This window comes from Podarcis liolepis (genome assembly GCF_965112155.1).
Source record: "Podarcis liolepis genome assembly, chromosome: 4".
Classification (NCBI taxonomy): domain Eukaryota; kingdom Metazoa; phylum Chordata; class Lepidosauria; order Squamata; family Lacertidae; genus Podarcis; species Podarcis liolepis.
In genome coordinates, this window is record NC_139558.1 from 76150152 (window position 1) to 76172973 (window position 22822).

Sequence of the window (22822 nt, forward strand, 5' to 3'; positions counted from 1 at the left end):
TACCTGTATATTGGCCCAAGGTGCCGTCAAAAACCTCGGCAAAGTCTTTGACCAGACCCTCAGTCTCTGCGTTAGAGATGCAGTTGATGCCGGTGACTTCCAGGCCGAGGGCATCAAACCAGTCTAGCCCTAGGAGGCTTGGCCGCTGACCTTCGACCACCACCAACCGGAGCAGGCCCGAAAAATCCTTGAAGGCGATCCGGAACCGGCCAACGCCTACCACGGGAATGTCGTTTCCCTGGTAGTCTCTCAGGTGTACACGGTGAGAGTCGAGTTGCCTTTTGGACACTCTGGGTACCAGTCTTTTGATGGTGCTCCATGACACGATGGACAGGGCAGACCCGGTGTCGATCTCCATGTCACATGGAGCTCCTTCAATGAGCACCGTGACGTTCAGCTTGTGTCGCGTAGTCGAGTCGGTTTGGCCAATCGTGGTTCCAGACGGGCAGCGGCAGTTGGTGAGAGCGAAACAACTTTCCTTGGCAGACTGGAGTGAAGACTTGGACTTGCGAGTCGATGAAGGGGGGGTGTCAGACGGAGCCGATCGGCAGACCTTAGCGATGTGGCCCCTTCTGGAACACTTCCTACAGATGGCGTCTCTGAATCGACACTTGGCACGGGAATGGTTGCCTCCGCAGCCAGCACATTCCGGTTGGCCCTTGGACTTCTGTTGGAACTTCCTGCGCTCCCGCTTTGTCTGGTGCACGTCATCGTCTTCACTGGAGGATGCCTCCTCACTGCTGGCCTCTTCATGATGCACCGGAACTGGCTCCCTAGCAAGACGCGGGCTGCTGGACTTGCGGATCTCCTGGGCGGAGCGTTCAGCAGCTTCTGAGGCCACAGCCTCCTCAATGGCTTTCTGTAGCGTGAGGTCTGGCTTGGCTAGGAGGCGCCGTTGCAGATGGATGTCCCGGACCCCGCAGACGATTCGATCCATCAGGGCATCGTCTAAGTCTCGGAACTCACAGTGCATTGCAGCCTGTCGCAGGGCGGTGGTGTAGTTGTTGATTGACTCCCCCTCTGCCTGGTTCCGGTGGTAGAACGCATGGCGGGCAGCAATCTTGGACGGCTTTGGTGCGTAGTGGTTGCGGAGCTTCTCTTGGATCGTGTCCCATGGTGTTGCCTGGACTGCTTCAGGCGCAACCAATGCTCGGGCCGTCTCAAACACCTCAGACCCACAGAGGCTGAGGAATAGGCCCCGCTTCCGATCCTTTGATACTGCTGTCAGCTCGTTGGCTTGGAGGTAGCAGTCAAACCGAGCGAGGTAGGAGTCCCATGATTCAGAGGCTGGCGCAAACGGCGGTAGAGGCACAAGTGAAGCCATGATTCCGATGCCGGCGTGAAGGGCGATGGATGGAACACAGTGCTCTCGCCAGAACAGTCAGCTCTGAATTGGTTCTGCCCAGTGATTTCGCTCAGTGATTTCGCTCTGTGATTCAGCTCAGTGATTCGGCTTAGTTCAGAGGCTGGCCACATCTGGCTGTGCTCTGATGTCCATCCATCCCACCTTCGTCGCCAGTATTAAGTTGTGGGTTGACATAGCAGCCGGCACAGCGATTTCTTCAAGTAGCTCTTTATTGTGGTAAGCTGGAATAAAACTGACTGAGAACAGCTCAGCCGGCCTGTATTTATAGGCAGCCGGCTGTCAACATTGTAACCACCACAGCCCAGAGTTCCCGCCTAAAATAACTGCCGCGGACCTGAGTGAAAACTATCTACAGACCTGAGTGAAAACTATATACAGTATCCCCCTGTTGGCCCAGGGTGAAACTACACTACATAACAAAAGTGGTCGACTTTATTTGGTATAAAACTGTGCAATTCACTGTTGGGCTGTAGAGCTGCTCCAGTATATATTTCTCATTTATTAGCTTCATTCCTTTGCCAGCTTTCCTACGGCAACGTTATATTTCCCATGGGGATCGTGCTAGGGCTTCTTCCTAGCATTCTGGGCTGTTGTTTGTCTGTCTGCTCATTTATTTGTTTGTTTATTTAGTAGGCCCGTGTCCTATTTGATCATGAATTTATTTAATGCTTTCACTCTAGCCATTTGATCCGAATAAACTGGCAACGTACTCCCTGTTTATAACTAGGTTATCTCCGCTTTCAAGGGTGTATTTACACCAGGTCTCCATTTATAATACCAAAGAGATCCATAACCAAAGTGATTTAATAGATGACTTGTGTTCTTTCCCTCTAGATCAACTCTCCTTTGTTCCTCAACAAGTGCGAAGCTGAAACTAAAGGGGGAAATATCTGCTTGTAACCTAACCATGAAAGCTTTTTTCTTCTCCGGAGAAATCCCCCCCAAGGAACAACCAGCAAGCCAACCTTCCAGTGCCAGGATACTCATCTTACGAGCAGGCCTTCCTGGAGCACTTCTTTCTCTCTATGGCAGCAGTAGGAAAGGGACAGCTGTGTTTTTGCACATAAACACAGATGCATCTTTAGTGCTGTCCTGGGATACTGAGGAACAGTGCGAGTGTATTTGTGTCCTAAAGGGCTATATTTCAAGGAGCACAACATCAAAGAACATTCAGCCGAGTGTGGTTGGGAATGGCTCCAGTTTGCTTGTGGATATAAACATCTCCGTTCCATTTATAGAAAAACACCCTGCTAAAGAAATACTGACAGATGCAAGCACCCATCTCCCTGATCACCAAAGGTGAATGGGTTTTTAATGCATAAATATACTTGGAACTTCAGTTTTAATTTGTTGAAATTGTCTTGGTTGCTTGTAAAATGCTGAAAACGTAACTTGGCGTACACTGTTTTTGTACCGTGTCCCAAACATGGGGAAGGGCTGTAGCTTAGAGAGATGCTCCCCAAATCCTGAAGTCAGCACCGATTGGCTGAGGATTTGGAAGAAGCCATACTACATTCTGGCAGTTCTAAGCAAATGCACCAAAAAGGCTCTCACTTCTAAAGACATAGGATACCACAGTAATGACATTTTAAAACTAGCTTTTTTTTGTTTTATCGTGTTTTACTGGATTAGTAAAAATAGTAAACACCTAACAGTGGCATTCTACTGTAACCAAAGAACCACCTTCATTTTAACAATTCTGTTGTCACACATACAGTTAAGCATATGCACCCATTACTAATTCAAGACTGGCTGTGAGGCTGGCCAGCCAGAGGCAAGGTGACTTTGAGTTGGATGGTGGAAAGATAGATTAAAATACTTCCATTGCATTATCAGCATTTCAGTGAGGAAACCTGAATAATACTGTATCCTATCAGAATGACTAGTGTGAAACCTAGTATGTACTCTCCTAAGAAATCACACATCTGGCCCAAGCGGCAGAATCTGTGTTCAATCACAAGCCCGTCTGATATGATTCAGACTGAGTTTTGTCTGATCCTTATAAGGTTTAAAGACTCACAGGAGGCCAGATTTAATAGAGCGGCCTTTACTAAAGCTGTGAAAAAGCCTGGGCATTCTCTTGCTACGCTATTACATTTCACAGAGTGCAACTGTGTCAGCAGCATTGTTATGGGACTCCACATTCTGTTTGTGGGTGTACTTAGTGTCATCATCTATTTTGTAGGGACTAGTTCTGCACTTCAGAACAACCGTTATATGCTTGCATTAAATGCACTTACATGCATCTTAAGAGATGAACATAACTCCAAAAAACATGCCCATCTCCTTTAAAAGTAGCAGGCATTTGAGTCATAAAAGAAGCAGAGTTAGAAAATTATAGCTGAGGCAGGGAAAGCATGAGGTGAGGCCCCAAACGGACTGTGAACCGCTCCTCAAGGACCAACGAATAGAATCATAGAGCTGGGAGGGACCTCAAAGGTCATCTTCTCCAACCCTGCTGATTCAGAAAATGTACTGCAACAGTATCTCTGGCAGGTGGCCACCCAGCTCCTGTTGAAAAACATCCAAGGAAGCAGAATACATCGTCTGCTTGCATTGTTGAAGAACCTTGTATTGTCAGGCAGTTCCCCCTAATGTTTAGCCACAATTATTTTTCATGGAATGTGAACTTGTTGGTTTAGGACCTGCCTTCTTTATGTCTAGGGGTTATTCTGAATCATGTGTTCAGTGGACCATCAAAGTTCCTTTTCATTGCTTGGAAGAAGCATCCTTCCTGGGCCCTCATTTCCAATGCAATTTAAGGTTCCCTATTCACAATTACTAACATCATTTCTTTCTACGTGCTATGAAAATGAAAGCTTTTCATCTGTCTAGGGGAAAAAAAATATCTAGTAAGGACTTACACTTTAAACCACCACCAATATATTTAAATAAGGGAGCTCCAGCACTACACTAAAATAAAATGTCTGACATTATGCATTTTACAATAAATCTTGAAAATTATATATACAAAATTTAAAAATAAAAAGCATGTTTTAGGTACGAGCAGATTTCTTAATGATAGCTAATGAACTTTAAACAATACAATTGCATCTTTATTACATGAGAAAGTTTTCCACCATCAGAACAGCTTCCAAATGAACTCAGGTTCATCCAGTAACATTGTGGGTGAATGCTATTTCCCTGTGCAGCCAGGGGCACTCACTAATTATAAAACTGCCCTTCAGCTATTGACAGCCCTTGGACTCCCTTGTGAGAAAGTGACCAGGCATTCCTGAAGAGATAAGATGCACAGTATTTACTTAATTCCTCGACACAGTTTGCAACTCAGACCTTCAATGGGGCATGCTAGATAATGGAGTCTGCCCAGTGGGAAAAGCTGCTGAGAGCATTGCGTACCATGCTGCCTTTTTGTTTTCCAGCATATCGGAAGGCAGCAGGGCTACACCCCAGAAACAACATTCATAAAGAGTATTTCCTTACAGAGGGTTTTTCACTACTTCTCTTCAACATTTCCCTTGGAGTTCAGATGGTGGAGCCGATCAAAACCATTAGGGTCTTCCTTCACTTTAATAGAGTAGCCTAAGAACGGATTAGCTAGGTGAGGAGGTAGAGAGATACCAAGTGACATGGCCTGGTAATTAGGCAATCTTGATTGTTTTCCTGCTATCTCAATGAATCTTTCAGTTCCTTATTGGGTGGGAATGATTTTCTTTTTGAAATCCACCTACAGGATAATTTAGTTCCTGCCAGACTGCCTTTCTGCCTATGTTATAAAGTGTCCTCAAGTGGCATAATCAGCACAGGTAGAAATATTAATATTATTAGTAGTAGCAGTCAGGGCTTTTTTCAGCCAGAACTCATCCGAATTCAGTTCCGGCATCTCTCAGGTGGGCTCCATTGCCATTTTAAGAGAACAAGGTAGGCGTTCATGGTGAGTTCCAGCACCTCTTTTTCTAGAAAAATAGCACTGGTAGCAGTAATAACAAAAACAATGACAAAGTGTGTTTTTGAATACTGTAAGTCATAGTTACATTGCTTTATGTTGTATGAATATCAATATGAATACTGATATATCGGTATAAATAAGGGTTCTGAAATAATGCTTCACAACTAAAACTTGTGGTAGTTCTGGTGGAATGTAACTCTACATATTACACAGAACACGGGGACCGCCATTTTCAAATTCAGCTTCATGTTCTTGACAATTATGACTTTTGAGGAGGCATATATATTACAGCAGGGATGGGGAGCCTGTAGTTCTTTGGATATTTTTGGCCTCTGGTGACCATTAGCATGGTCAGAAATGATGATAATTGCAGCTCAACAACATCTGAAGGGCCAGAGGTGTCCCATCCCTGTGCTAATATGAGGAGTCTGACACTTCCCCCAAGAGTGTGTCAAAGGGCAATTCAATTACTAGAGGGGTGGAGCGAGTCAGCTTCAGGAAATCCTGCTGAACTTTATATAGTCCGTTAATTCCTCCTCCTTAAAAGGATGGAGACAAAGGATGTGCAGACAAAACTGCTGGGTTCTTGGAGTCCAGGATGTGCCTCCAGTATCCTCCTGTGTTGCTGACCTGCATTTTCAGTTATTCCTTTTCTCAGAGCACTACTTCCTTAAATTCTCTGTTTCTGTTTGCTGGGGCTGCTGCCTTCGTTAGAGAGAATTTCAGCTTTGATTAATTATTGAGCCCCTACTGCTGAGGCTTTTTCCATTTTCCAGTTCTCATTACGGATGCCTTGCAGCCTGTGTGCTTCGCTGGTCCCATTGCAGAATTTGATGGATGCACCCGTGAAGTTTTGCTGCCTGCACAACCACCCTTGCCTTTCACCGGATTTGTTTGGAGGGCAAGGGAATTCTGCTCTTAGCTACGGTGAGCAATGAAACACAGTCAACAATGATATTATTATCACCATCATTATTATTGTGGTTCTGCAAGTAACTTTAAAATCACATTCCCAGCCCAGGCTGTGCACCATTTTTTTAAAAGAACTATGTTTGCTTGCAGAGGAATCAATTGTCTTGTTCATTTTTGCTTCTGAGTGCATATAGAAGATTCAGACTTATTGTACTCCTTTTGTCATTCCCTCTCCTTATTAACAGCTAACATCTACACACAGTGTATTCTGGTCATTTTCCATTGAAGTATCACTGTATTTAATTAGATCATCCACTACTTCACTTTCTTCTGTTTTGTCACACCAAAGGGTTTTGTGTGTTTGTGACTAATAATAATACTAATTTTATTATTTATACCCCACACATCTGGCTGGGTTTCCCTAGCCACTCTGGGCGGCTAACAGAATATATAAAAACATAATAAAAAAATCAAGTGTTAAAAATTTCCCAATACAGGGCTGCCTTCTAAAAGCTGTGCAATTCTTTATCTCCTTGACATCTGAAGGAAGGCCTTCCACAGAGAGGGCGCCACTACTGAGAAGGCCCTCTGCCTGGTTCCCTGTAACTTTGCCTCTCGCAGTGAGGGAACCAGCAGAAGACCCTCAGAGGACCTCAGTGTCTGGGCTGAGTGATGTGGGTGGAGACACTCCTTCAGATATTCTGGGCCAAGGCCATTTAGGGCTAGGGACTGTTCCAAAAGGCAAACTCAAAGACCACTGAAATGCAGCACAGAAATACAAACACGTTATCAGATCATATTTTCCACCCATTAAACAGCAGTAAAGGAGAAGCATATTGAGGCACAGGAAGCAGGAATCCAGCAATGTTCCTAACTTGGAAACGACTGTGGTGAATTGCCCAGAAAAGATGTGCAAACAACCACCCTCCATAACGCAGTCCTTTCAGTCTAGTGACTGCCCAGCATTCTAGTCCCTTTGCAATGCCTTTGCATTATTCTGCCTGTCTCCTACCTCCCAGGTCAATTTGGAAAGAGACATCTGTCCAGGGCTTGTCCCCTGAGCTGAAGATGTGCTAGGAGTTGGCCTTTTCCATCTGGCCAGGTGGCTCCTCTGTGGCAGGACTTCTCCCTCTCGCCCCACTTCCATTCATCAGCGTCAAGTCCAAGCCAAGTTGGCAGGCTCTCCTTCTTTCAAAGGCAATCGAGTGCCAGCTCCTCCGCAGACCTCTAGAAACTGACTTCCCTGCATGCCTTCTATCCTTGGGCACTTGGCACTAAGAAGTGCAGACAATTAAGTCAGCTTGCAACTCTCCAACTGTCTTCTGCTAAAAAAATCAGCAACCCTGAGGCACTGCCAAAAAAGGTTCATGGGGTCAGGGCAGCTCCCGTGCCATTTTCATTCCCAAATGATAGGATAGTAAACAGAGAAGTCTCTCATTCTTTCACTTTTCGCTCAAGGCAATGTCCTACCTTTCCCCAGGACTCACAAGAACCAGCTGAAAGTTATCAGCTCATTGGTAAGTTGCTAGTAACAGAGATACTTAAGACAAGAGGCAGGTCCACGCACAGGCAGGATTCCAAGTTAAATCAGCAACATTTCTTGTTTTCAAGTTTGCTCTCAACAATCTGTACCAAACATGTGTGAATTGGAGGCTGGTAGTGTTAATCCTAAAGCACTGCTTTCTGTTCACTCGCTTCATACTGAGCTAATTCTGGGGTCACTTGCCCTACCTTCCCCCTATTAGTTAAGTCCTTTCTCCTGCTTCAGCAAGCAGGCACACATGACTGTTTAAAGTGATGTGAAAAGGGTGTGAATGTGGCCCTAATCCAGAAGAGGCAGAACAACACAGATTTATCTTATGCTGCATCTGATTTTTTGGGATACTTTGTACTAAGTGGCAATTTTAGGGCAGCAGGACCTTTGCTGGTTTCAGGGTTCTGTCAAATGCCCAACATTGCCATCTTCTAGAGCTATCCTGATCTCAGAGTAATTAGGTGGCTTTGCATTCAAGTAGAGCAAAGAAGTAGGATTCTAATGACTCTTGATTTTGCTCTCTGTATATCATTTTGCCTGTCCACCATCAGCATTCACTGTTTCTGTCCTTGCCATCTTCAGTTGTGTTGCAGAGACAAGGAAGGTTATTGTCCAGTATGTTTACTCTTCGTATTATATATTCTGAGGATGCACAGGCAGATATCTAGAGAGCCTCAGATCAGATGTGATGTCTTTGAAATCTGGAGCACTAAATGTTTGTCAGATAGTAAAGTGAAACTAAGGAACATATAAAGTGGGAGATATGCTTGTGAATGAAATGGGAGGCAATAGGAGGATTTTCCAGCTCACCATGAACTCCACCAATCCTCTACACATTAAAATGTGCATATATAAACACCCACTCTCTTCTATTTTCAGTGTATAGCACTCCTTATACTGATAGCACAGGAAATTATATACTAAAATATTGTTTAAAATTGTACTAAAGTTCGGTCTTCTACTAGTTTAACCTTCCCGCACCTTCTGCAAACTTTCATGTTCTTCTAGGGGGAAGGATGGGTAAGAAAAATCTCTGACATTTCATCAGAAAAATGTGGGTTCACTATTAGCAAAAATTGGGAGTTATGAGGATGTGGGTTCACATGCATTTCCCTCCATTATTCAGCACTGTTTCAAAGTAAACATGTACAGCCTTGTTCTGCTAAGCTACAATAATCCTGGAACTCTAAGATAATGACTAGGTGTAGAGTCCCTGGCAACAAAATCTCCTCTTGCCTCCATGGGTTTGATCTATAGAAGGACAAATTTTGGCACATAAATGGTATATAAATTAATAATATTCAAGTTTGGGGTTCTTTCCATTTCTCGTTTTTCCAATGTTATGTTTGATTCACCCCATTTGTCCATATTTGCCTTTTTAAATACAACAACAACAACAAAAATATCTGCATTCATTTTTAAAAAAAATTGTACTAAAGTTCGATCTTCTACTAGTTTAACCTTCCCCCCACCTTCTGACATAGGTGCAGACTCCCTGGGTGCCCGAGCACCCACAGAATTCCCCATGAAGGCCCGGGCACCCACAAACTTCAGCACTGGGGCCATACATGCTGCAGGGCACCCACGACCCTGGACACCCATGGTCACAGGGTCAAGCCGACACTCCTGCCTTCTGAAATTCCTTTCCAATACAGTATAACAAACTGCTACTAGGGACTGGAATCAGAAATCATTGCTGATCTACTTCACATCATCCAGAGTAAATCTATCTGTAGATCCCAATGCACTTTCTGACCATCCTGCCCTAAGACAAGTAAAAGTCTCCCATCTGTTCTTCTTCTGCCCAATCTGTAACAAGGGAACAATAATGGTTTAAAAACACAGACAGCAGCCCTGAGATAATGGGAGGGCTCCTATTCTCCTTCTCCAGGGCTGCCTCTACTATGACGTGGAGTGAGGCAGCCACCTCAGGAGGCAGATGCTGTGGAGACAAGGATCAGTGACAAGATTTCGGAGGACAGAGCTGATTGAGCTGTGTGACTTGCTCTGAACCCCCTATGACAGCCTGCTGACATCAGCCTGCCGCCACCACAGTGTTGATGCAATTGCCAGCTCGCTCGACTTCTGTTTGTGGAAAGGGAGGACACAATTTCATCCTTTGCTTCAGGCAGCAAAATGTCTTGGTCCAGACTTGTCCCTTTCTATTCTCCTCTACCAGTGCAGCCACAAGGAGACTGGAAGCATACATCTCCATTATTAAACTAACAACTATTTGCCATTTCATCAAAAAGAGGATAAACCAGTTAGTTTAAACCAGGGGTAGGCAACCTAAGGCCAAGGGGCTGGATCGCCTTCTCAATCTGGCCCATGGGCTGTATGGGACTCAGCATGTTTTTACATGAGTAGAATGTCTCCTTTTATTTAGAATGCATCTCTGGGTTATTTGTGGGGCATAGGAATTTGTTCATTCCCCCCCCCCCCCAAAAAAAATATAGTCTGGCCTCCCACATGGTCTGAGGGACGGTGGACCAGGCCACGGCTGAAAAAGGTTGCTGACCCCTGGTTTAAACTATGGTTTGTCCAAAAGAACCATGGTCAAACAACAGTTTTTGATCCTGGCTTGTTCAGATAAGTCATATTTAAAACAAACCACAGTTCCCAGTTTGTATGTAATGATAAGCTCTGCATAGTTTAAAGTGGAGCCAGATGCCTCTGCTCTCCCCATGCCAGAGGAGGAGAGGAGAGGCATAAGGGCCAGAGTAACTTTGTGTGTAACTTTAAACTATGGTCTGAATCAAGACCATGTCTTTGAATTTCTCTGAGCACATAGAAAAAGGATGATTGACATTTTAGAAAAACCCTGAAAACCAAATATTTAAAAATAGAGACAAAGAATTTGTGGCACCTTAAAGTCCAAGTGCTCACTGGGAGAGAACTGGTAGCCCATTGCCTGCTGCTCTCTGTGATCCTTTATTATACAATTCCTTCCAGCTGACAGAAGCTGCATTTGCCATTAGGTCCACATTTCAACCAATTCTAGCCATAACGCTGTGTGCAGTATAGTTACACCTGTTTCATTCACTGTAGTGTAATCCAGTGTGCACATGGACACACACGGCAATTTGGCACATATGTAAAAGTCATCCCAATGACAAAGGGGCTTTTTGGCATGTGCGCACGTACACACATACACACAGAGCCCTTTCTCTTTGTGAAGCAAAGTCTCCCTCAATTTCTTACTGAAAATGAAATGGGGACAGTACTGCTTATACAGCTAGAGATAGCAATCAGCAGTGTGCAGACACTGACTTATCAAGCAGATTCTTAATGCCATAAAATCAATGGGTTTAGAAATTCTATTATCCCGTCTCTGATAGAACATGCCAAACTAAAGAAACTCCTCACCCTTATTATTTTTAAGTGTACTTAAGGATAACATTCCTTATTGCCCTGTCTTTTCTTGTGCTACTTTAGAGGACATAAAAAATATGGACCCCAGTGGTTATGTACAGCTGGGGGGGGGGGCAGAAAGGCACCAATTAAAGACCTGTGATTAGTTTGATTTGAGGTGTGTTCATCCCAGGGTCTGTGGCACTGGCTCATTTAAGAAAGGGGAATGGAAGACGTCTGGAACATTTGCATAATAAGCCGAAGGATCACAGGAGAAGCACTTCTGCCTTTTTTGCAGGTAAAGTTGTCAAACTGGGAAAAGGGAGGGAGAGGAAACCTCATCTGCTCTTTGCCCTTTAACAGCAGCTTGATCTGCAGAAATAATCAGATGAGGCTTTTCATTACACGCAGGTGAGCACCACCACCTTCTAATGTCTACAAATGCATTAAAGACACAGGGAAAGGGGCTGACAGCAGAATGGCTCAGAAGGGCAAGAGACTCTCATGGTTCACCACCTCTATCTTTAAGCTAAGGTAAAACATGCATGATGGAAGAGGGAGTGGGAACATGACTGACAGTAGTATCAATCCCCTGCATCTCCAGGTAGTTACTAGGAAAGACCCCTGTTGGAATTCTGGAGAGCCACTGATTGTCAGGGTTGGCATTATTGAGCTAGTTGGACCAATGGTTTGACAGAAGAAGGCAGCTTCCTATTCTGGTATGATCTTGAAATGCGGGCAGTGTCTTGGTTGGAGAATGACACTTGATAGGAGAGTAGTCGTGAGAATAAAAGACTGTGAAGGAATAAAGTAAGAGAGGAGATAGAGGGAGGCAATGAAAGCATAGGCAGAAGAGTTTGAGCAGAGTGGTTAGTTTGGTTACACCAGGATATTATAACTCTGAGTGTTCTGTAGACAACGATTTCTAATTAAATCATTGTTTAAATGTATGTTGATGTTAAGTATCTATATTATGGTCTGGGTGGATTCTATGATTAATATACTTCATTCCATGTGTCTTGTGTAGATGTACTTGACTAGGAATATAAAGTGAATGCTGTTATGCTTTCTCTAAGTCAGGTGGTGTTGGGTTACACCAGGAATATTATAACTTGGTTATGCTCCTCAGAGCAAGGAGGCAAAACAAAGTGTATGGATTGTAGACCCATTGAGATCAGTGTTCCTAATTTAATAATGTCTAATGTCAGTGGATCTACTCTCAGTAGGCTAAATATTGGATCCAACCGTATATAATTCGGCAATGGAAGTAGCTGCCTAAGATTCTTTTAAGGTTTTCCCTGAATAGCTGGGCACGTGTTAGGAAGTGTGTCCTGCTCCTGAGCCTGGGAATAGATGATAGGATGGGACATGAGATCCTTTAAAGCCTAATTATTTTTGTATTGGGGCATGCCAAGTCTATCTATATATTATCAAGAGAGGTGTGTGAAAATCATCTGTGATTGTTATATGTTTTCTGATTTTGTACAAACCACATGGAGTGCCTTTTTAGATGGAAAGGTAACATGTACATGCTGCAAAATAAGGAAGTGTGCAGATTGGAGTAATGGGACCTTTTCGCCTCCAAAATGGGGGAAAGCCCCACCATGAAATGAGAAAGGCTATGGGGAACATCTAAAAGAAACAAATATTTGCATACCAAACACACTACTCTACCTGTTAGTGCTGCTAGCCAAACTCTTCTGAGTCAGTTGGCCTTGCAGAATAAGAACCAGGAAAAATGGAACTGAACAAACATTTGAGACTGGTTTCCAAAACAACTGGCTGTGTTTTCTTGATTATAACATCTTGCCTGCCCAGTAGGTGAACCTCTCAAATATAGGCACCAGAGGGATCACAAAGTGAATTCATACTTGATGGCAAAGTGGTTATGTGACACAGAGAAATAACATTTCTCAGATGTTCATGTAACGAGCACCCAGATAACTACTTTCTGTAGCAGCTGCTGCCCATTGTGCGTCACTATTCCCATGGTTTCTTATCTCTTTACAGGCAACCAGGAAGCTTTCCAACACTTCCAAAGACAAGTTTGCTCCCTATCCAGGGCCTTACAGATGACTATTGAGGTTGACAGTTGGCTGCTGAAGCTGCTGGCAGAAGACCAGCTGTTTCTCTCTTGGGTTTGCCATATTAGTCATCCCAAATTTCTTGGGTTTTTCAAAGAGCTCATCATGTCCCAGATGCCAGGAGTCATGGGAAATATAGTTTCAAAGGTGTCTGACAACTAAGCACTCAGGAGACATGAGGAATGTGTTTGAAACCCGAAGGTGAATGAAGGTCTTTTCCCAGAGAAGCTTTCCACCAGATCTCTCTATTGTTGCTAAGATTTGAGGGAAGAGAATGTCTGATCAGGCAGGGTTTAGTCATGGGGCACAATGTGGTTCAAATTTCAAAATGTACTGAGTGGAGGAGGAGGATTGCATTAACCAAGTCCATTCCAAACCAAGGGTAGCTCACCCATCACCAATTCCATGTTAGTTATGAAGGGGATAGGTGTGCATTATTTTCTCTGTAATAGATAGGTTTTTAAATGCATCTAAGCAGTAACCAAGAAATGGCTTGGCTCCAATTTCTCTGGATTTTCAAAGGAAAAACAGTGACTAATGGCCACAGGTGCCTTCACAACTGACGAACACATGTGTCATACAGGTATGCTTGTCAGAAATCCATAATTGGCATAGCCCCTTTATGGCCTCTGTGCTAGCTGGTCCTTGATGTTTAGTGTAAATATGAATCGGGCCACCAAGGACATCATCATGACAGGTTCAAGCAAGATAAGGTAGTTTGAGGTATTTGGAACACAGTCCTGGAACTCAACAAGCACTAACTCTGTTTTTTTGGCTCTGCTGATAATCCCCCCGCACGATTGCATGTGTCACTCTTGAGTCACTTCAGCCTTCTCCATATGTATGGTAAGGATTAGCAACACTCCCTTCTCCCCTTTGCAAATTGAGAGGTTCATATGAGAAGTATTACTGTCATATGGAGAACAGATGGACTGCAGTGAGCAGATGGTTTGTGGTGGACCATGCCAATGCAATCCTACGGTATGTAATTTCTTCTTCTCAACAAGAACAATTTGATAATGGAAAGGGTCCAAAGAGGGGAATTGTTTTGACCTGATTAGCCTATCACAGTGGCACACCAGGCTATAAATTGTTCTCAGGCTGTAAGCGGTAATGAATTAGGCTGGAGCACCTGATACTTTTTTTGCTAGCAAAGTTGACGTGAGGATTTGCCGACTGCGCCATTTCACTTACAGCAATCAACCAAGGAAATAGCCAGAAAGGAGAATGATCAAGATGTATATGCTATGGCTTCCTAATCAATACATTTGGAGACAGTTTATCACTAGCACTGTTTGTGTATACTTAAGAGGTGATACATCAGGCTGTCAGTCTGTTAAAGATGCTTGGTGATCACAGGGCTTTAATACCGTGATATGCAAATAAGTAACGTTTGGGAGAGACAGACGTTCATAGCCAGAAGTCTATGGCCTAAAATGTGATCATTCAAGGGAGCCAGAAAAGAATAAAGAAAGAAAGAAATATTCATGAGGTCGCAAGTGTGGGATGCAGCAAAGGAAGTGATCTGAAGAATTGGGTTGTTTGCTTGTTTTCCTCCAAGAAAGAGGAAAAGAAATGCTACTGAGATTTAAGCTTAGCTATAAAGGGGGGAAAGAATACTATTATTTTAATAGGTTGTATATGGGGCTGCCTTTGGAGACCACCAAGAAATAGCAGCTGATTCAAAATGTCAGATTGTTAAATAGGAGCATGCGGCAATGAATACAATACATCCTATTTTGCAGGACTCAGAATGTGACTCTTGGAATGTGTCTGAGTGAAATTCAAATTTTTAACCTCTGAAGCACTAAATGGCCTGGGCAAGACCTGCCTTCTGCCCTGTAAACCTGTCCATTCACTTGTATCTACAGCAAAGGACCTTCAGTAGGGAGGCAGGTGGTGACTAGGGATTGGGTCTTCTGAGCCTCTGGAGCTCCATTTCCCCAAGATACAGATTCAGACCCACCATTAGGAAGCCACCTCTGGTGATGGATGCTGTGGGCATGCAGTGGCAGTGAGGACAGTGTTAGGGCTGTCCCCTAAGTTAGCTGGTGGCTCTCAGATGCAGTGAAAAATGCTGTCCCATAAGTAGTGTTGAAGTGCACTGTGGTCTAAACCACTGAGTCTAGGGCTTGCTGATCAGAAGATCAGTGGTTCGAATCCCTGCGATGGAGTGAGCTCCCATTGCTCGGTCCCAGCTTCGAAAGCATGTCAAAGTGCAAGTAGATAAATAGGTACCGCTCCGGCAGGAAGGTAAACGGCGTTTCAGTACGCTGCTCTGGTTTGCCAGAAGCGGCTTAATCATGCTGGCCACATGACCCAGAAAAACTGTCTACAGACAAACATCGGCTCCCTCAGCCAGTAAAGCGAGATGAGCATCGCAACCCCAGAGTCATCCGCGACTGGACTTAACTGTCAGGGGTCCTTTAACTTTACCTTTTTTAGATTCATCTTGTTTCAGGGGTCCTTTAACTTTACCTTTTTAAGATTCAACTTGGGGTGGGGGGAAGGGGTTATTGGTTTGTTCTTGCTATTATTAGGTATTTTGCTTGTTTTTTATCTTGTATTCTTATGTTGTGAACAGCCCTGAGATCTACAGATGAAGGGAGGTATACAAATTTTAACAACAACAACAACAACAACAACAACAACAACAACAACGTTATAACAGCAACAATGATGACTGGTAATCTGATTAACTTCTTTACATGGAATGGGGGAAACTCTTGTCCTTTATGCCAGGAACAAAATACCTTAGGTCTACTCTGCCTCATGACTTCATCTGGATACCAGACCAATGTATATTTGCATGTTTCTGGTTCAACTAGTCTGATTTATTTGTTTTGTTAATGACTGCTCTGCTGCTGCATTTCTCTGTACTCTTTCCTAATTTTGATGTTGTATTGCACATTGTTTTCTTTGAAAACAACTTTGGCCATCCTTTGGATAGCAAGAAATCAATATTTTGATAAACAAATACACTTGATTTAGTGGTGAGGATGACAAGAGCCAAGCAACTGGATTCAGAGATCCTAATGGTTATGCAAAACTGAAGCCCACCAAAATGATGTCATTTTGTCACCTCTCTTCACAATATCCAGTGGAGTATTCTTGGACAAGCATGTTTGTCACTGGAGATGTGTGGGGCAGGCATAAATTGTTTCCTGCCCCATGATCTTTCCCACTCATTTCCTTTTTACAAATCTCTAACACAATTTGCACATTCATAGGTATGTGTTTACTTGTTTCAAGTGCTTCCAAGCTACATTTCAGGGCATAGAACATAAAACTAAACAATGAAAACAATGAAAAGCATTTTAAAAGTTTAAAGCAGACATCAATTGGTAACCATCATGGAAGGATGTATTCTTAATTGCCTACATAGGCCTGGCAGAATAGAATGGTTTTTAAAAGCTGACATAGAAGGCATTTGATGATGCTGGTTATTTGGATTCTTTCCAATCTGATTTACAATCCGGTTTGGAGACATACAGTGAATAAAGTGCAGGGGTGAAGAACTTACGCAGCAGACCTATAAGGCCTGCCAGCCTTTCTCATTTTGACAGCCAGGCTGTTTGGCCAAGCTATGCCCACCTGTCCTACACCTCCTGTTATATATAAATATTATTAAGTAAGTAAGTAAGTAAGTAAGTAAATGAGACACTAGTGGAAAAAGACCCAAAATTAAAGGGTCCAAGTCCCCCCCCCATCCCCAATAGTGTGAAGCTACTGTCTTCTTCTGGGCATCGGGGACTATACTGTCCCTCAAAGAGCTTTACCTACTGCCGAGGTCCAGATTGAAATCCCCACCAGCCGGCCAATTTCAGTAACCAGGAAGGGCAAGGATCCAGTGCATAAGTGGTAGGCCTTAGTCTTCCAATCAAGTAGTCGACCTCCTCAGGCTGCATAATCTAAAAGCAATAACATGGCCAGATGGCATCCTGGATGCCTCGGACTTTGACTTTGCGATAATTATGGCATCCAAGTTGCAAATTGGTCACAGCCAGCCTCTGAGGTTTCTGCAAGTCAATGCCCTGGACCCACGTGAAGGAGGTTTCCTTGCTATGTAAAAAAACCTCCACTGCAGATGCAATGGTGGCAAAAAAAGGTAATGTAGTGATCACACCTCCTTTCATACTAGCCTGTTCTCTATAATATCATGATTAGTAAATTTGGATGCCTTTGTCAAAATATTCCTCTCCCTAAAAAGACAAATCCTTAAAAAGTATAGGCAAAGAAAAAGGTGATTGGCTGGGTGTTGAGACAGTGGGTAGAAAAAAGGGAGATTGGGAATTATATGTGACAAATGTCTGACTTGTGGGAGTTCTGTTGCCACAGAAGCTGGACCATAAATCAGCCCTCTTTCTTAAACACTCAATTATTGTCTTGCATGAATTCCCAGATTTGGGGAATGTAGGCAGCTCAGCAGAAACCCCTGAAATAGAGGTTTTGCAATGCACAGCTAGATAATTACTGGACGTGCAGACAAGCCCATGTTATATGCCTAAAATGGAGAGTGGGACAACATAAAACACCTTCCAGTCATGAGGTTTCTACTTGTATGCAGCAAATACGGGTGGAATGAATAACTTGGAAAGACTCCCAGGCATCTTCTAAAAGAGGAGGGTTCAAAAAATAAGACCATAATCCCCGTGTTCCCATTGTTATCATCTAAACTTTTTTGGTAGCTCTGCAAGTCTGTCTCTTTCCAGCCAAGCCAGTTTCCTGTGCTATGAGATCCCAGCCCTGTCTTTGTGATATTGCTGTCTGTTGCCATAGTGCTTTTCTTCTTTTTGCTTCCACAAAGTCAGCTTTGGGATAACTTGACTACCAAGGTCACTGAGGAGCAGATGAAGACAGACCTTCTTGTTCAAACACAAATATCAATGTTAATATATTAGCCAACATGGCAGGAGCGCTTGTGAACAGCATGTCAATGGCAAAGGACACTTTGGTTGCTTCTCCTCCAGGGATTCCCTTTTGAGAGGAGAATTATGAAAATCATCTAGGTTGGTTTCGGATGGCTGTTCTTGGATGTTTCCCTCCCTTAATGGGATGTCTTTGCCTTTTCAGTCTTCAGTATCTCTGCAAAATCACCAGGCAGCGACAGCCCATCCCATTTCACCTGAGGCAAAATAGTAAGTCCTAGCTCCTGCTGCCCCCCACAAAAAAAAACCTTGCTTACCAGGGTTGTGCAGCAATGGTGGCCTCTGGCAAGATCTCATGAGATACTATGGAGCTCTCACATGATCTTACCAGAAGCTGCTGCTGAACAATCCCAGTAGTGGCAGGGGTGGGCAGGGCACTGCTGTCCAAGGTAGCTGCTTCAGTCCACTTCATGGGCCCTGTCTCTAGAAAGTTCTTTGTGACACTGAAGGTAAAAAGTGCTTTAAAAATACAGGCCTGGAACAATCCCAGTGTCTTGACTGTCCCAAACCAGTAACAAACACTCTTGCTTACAATTAAATCAGTGAACATTTATTATAACCATCTAATAGTACAAACTCAGTGGCTAGGAAATAGCAAGATCTAGTCCAGGTGCTCTTACAACACAAATGAGTAAGAAGTATAAGTCCTCTTCAGGAGCAAGGGCCAGGGTTTAGGACAGGCATATGCAAACTTGGCCCTCCAGATGTTTTGGGACTACAACTCCCATTATCCCTAGCTAACAGGACCCGTGGTCAGGGATGATGGGAATTGTAGTCCTAATCAGCTGGAGGGCCAAGTTTGTCTATGCCTGGTTTAAGAGTTCAAGAGTTGCAACACTGCAGGTACGGGAAAGATAAAAAACATAAAGGTTTTCATAATCATATAATAAGAAAAATGCTTATAAAAGTTCAGAATAAATATAAAGACTTTCTAGAACCAAAAACCCCATGGTGGCTCTCACCAGTGGAAGCATTAGCATTAAAACCACTTAGTAAGGGAAGAAATTGGCCGACATATAGAGAATTATTAATAGAGGCGGAAAAAGGGTTAAGGCTGAAAGGATATGAGGAATTGAAGACCTTTTTACAAAGCTGGTTACATCATAGACAATTAAATGAACAGTTTAAGGAACACAATAAGAAAGGTTTTATTTAGACAGTTTCAAACTTTTAAAAAGAGATAGTCAAGAGTGACATGAAATTACTTTAAAAAACGTTAGATGAACTGGTAAAGTCAGAACAAACAAAGTGGGCTCAGGATTTAGGTCACAATATACAATTTGAAGATTGGGAAAAGATGTGGAAGGTGAATCTAAAATTTACAGATTGTATCTTATTGAAAGAGAACTACATGAAAATGGTATATAACACCAGGGAAAGTGGTCAAAATGTATAAAAAGGGATCAAAAACTTGTTGGAAATGTAAAGATGGGACATTCTATCATATGTGGTGGGAATGCAAAAAGATTATATATTATTGGGAAATGATACATAATGAATTGAAAAAAAATAATGTTTAAAAAGACTTTTGTTAAGAAACCAGAACCATTCCTTCTAGGAATTTTAAACCAAGATGTAAAAAAAGAAAATTGGAAATTATTTATGTATGCAACAACAGTGACAAGAATTATATTAGCACAAACTTGGAAGACAGAAGAAATACCAACGAAAGAACAATGGCAAGGGAAACTTGTGGAATATACAGAACTGGCAAAACTAACAGAAAAATTACATGAAATAGACAACAAAGACTTTAAAAGAGAATGGGAACCATTTACAACATATATGAAGAGGCAACATAAAGAAATGGGCTCATTGGCAGGGTTTGAGTAAACAATCACAACTGTATACATAAAAAAAATAAGACTATATGTATTGGGAAAATTTGGGGGAAACAATCCGCAGGGTGAACAATATGGAAATAAAACAAAACGGGAGTATGAGGGAAGTCCAGGGGAGGAAGGTCGAAATATGAAAAATTGTTAAAGATATATTGTTAGAAGAAGTATATATGGAAAAAGCAATAAAAATATTTTTTTAAAAAAAGAGTTGCAGCACTGCATAGGAGCTGTGAAGTCACTCCAGTGTGTTTTCCCACCTATCTCTCAAGCATTTAAGCAGCAACCAAGAATCCCCAGCTACTCACAATAATCCCTGCCCCTGTGGGAATTCTTGTCCTGCAGGTGGATGTTCTGCCTAAGGAGTCAAGTCTCCTCTTTCTGCTTGATATGTCACCTCTCTCTGGGAGACAGAGACAGACCCACCTCCAACTGTCAGAGCAGATCATGCCCCTGAGACCCCCTCATTCTTCATGCACAGGGAAGGAGTAATCCTTGGGTCTCCCATGTCATCAGTAGGTCCAGGTACAAAGGGCTTTATCAAGAGCACTCTGCTGTGTAGTCTCATCCCCACCTTCTTTCCAGTCTGAGTGCCTTTTCTCAAGTGCTTCCCTCACCTGGTCTGATAAGAGTGCACAGAGGGAACCATGACACCCAGCTCCCTGTTCACTTTAAGAGCTGGATTTTGGTGCATAGGGATTTGAATTTTTTTTGCCAAGCATTGAAAAACAATTGTACCTGGAATGAAGTAAAGCAGTGACCTTGGCACTCACCACTCTGTTTCTTATGAACATCACTGGAAGAACCCCCTCCCCTAGCCTGTTTAAGAGAATTATGAACCTGATTGCCCATCATCATTCTGGAACATGAGATGGAATTGTAAAATGACCTTGCAAGATGCACCTATATAATAGGTAGCCAATGTAATGCCCTCCAGATGTTGTTGAACTCCTAACACCCATTATACTTGACCATTGGTCATGCTAGCAGTTGGAGTCCATCATTGACTATCCCTAGCTACCTACGATCTAACTGGCTCTCCTCTCCCTTTTTGGGGGTGGGGGTGTGAGGTTCCCTACACTCTGACAGATGGCTGCTGCTGCTCTCCAAGCAGACTGCCAGGCTTGGGCAAAATACTCTCTTTATTGTTCCCTTCTTTGTCAATGCACCCTGGTAGATTTACCTGGTGACAGCAGACAACAGCAGTGGTGGTCTGAGCAATGCTGGAAGACTGGATGCAGGCACAATTTTAATATTAAAGGAGGCTCCAAGGTAGACCTTCACAATATGCCCTGCCAAGATAAAGAGTCTCTAGCATCTGCCCAAGGATACCAGGTGTTGAGCCCTACCGCCAGGTGTCTTTTTATTGAGGTGGGCAGGAACTACTTTGCTCTTTACTAGAACCCAAAGTCATACCAAACATAGCCAGGTGGAAAATTGTGGCTGAGGATCCATATGCAATTTGGTTGGCTCACGGGAATAAGTTAATTACTCACTGCCTATTGTCTATACTGCCTATACTGACAGTGTCTCTCCAGGATTCCAGCCAGTAGTCTTTCCCACTCCTACCTGGAGATGCCTGTATGCAAAGCAGATGCTCTACCCTTCCCATAGGGCCTCTGCTTGTGGCTGGGAAGAAACAAATTGCAAACTGTTAGTTTTCACCTTGCTTGACAATTCTATCTTGCCACTTTTCAGGTAGTAGCGTTGGGTTTGATGCTAGAATCAGCATGAAAAAAGAGCCACTGCTTTTCTGTAGGGTTTGCTTCACCAGGTACTTTTATTTTGAATGGAGTCCCATGGTTCATGTGTCATGATAAGGTGTACTTAGCAGCAGTTCCTTTTTATCAGCATTGTTAATGTGTGGCCCTGGGGTACGTTGCTGCAGCTTCCTATCAGATAATTATTCACTAAATCATTCAACCAGCCACTAGGTATAGAGCAACAACAATGTTTCTGCACCATAATATCATCTTCCATTTATAATGCTCTCTTTATCTCAACGGATTCTAAACCATTCACCAATCCTATACATGATAAAGGCTTGGTTACCCCCTCAGGTAAAAGGAAGCCTGTTCCAGCAGCAGCTGAAATTCAGCCGTCCTAATAGTGGAGAGCTGAGAATTGTTATAGCAGGGATTCTTAATCCTTTCTTACACCCCACAGTTGTAAGAAAGCAGCCCATAGACGCAGGTGCTAAGGTCTGAGCTGATGTTTAATTCTGAATAGACCTTGCAACTTCCCAAATATCAGATTCACTCCTCTAAATCCCAGATGTAGGTACAAGCTGCAGTTGTCTAATTGTCAGAGAAAGGCATATGCTTAGAGACTGTAGAAGGAATCTGAAGAGCTGCTTCAGCTTAAGCAAAGCATTTTGCAACAGTCTACAGAAAAACATTTCACTTTTCTTTGGTTTGATCCATCAGGGCTCTTTTGTTCAAAGGTCCATCAAGTCCGTCATCTTGTTTCCTACAGTTTCCAAACAGGGGTTCTTGGGGAGGCTCACTGGTAGAATGTGAAAGTATTCATTCTCCACAGATGTTGGCGTTAGCAGGTGTTATTCACTGGTATACTGCCTCTGACTCTGGAGGTTCTGTTGATCAAGTCTTGACCTGAGGATCTCTCCTCAGGTCAGATTGGGATCCAGCCTTGTCAGTTGTATCTGTGATCCTTAAATCTCATGATTCGTTATAGCTAAGTTGAGGAGTGGTGAGACAAATCCTGAGTTGCGATCACTGCTATGATTTCTTTTCCCTATGATTTCTTTTCCAGGTCTTTCCCAAGAAGTGGCAAATTATAAATCCCAGCAGGAATGAGATGGATAACCATGTATTTGTTTTCCTCGTCAAGGTGAGATGGTCCACATCCATGCCACATTTCACAGAGGCTTTAGAAACAG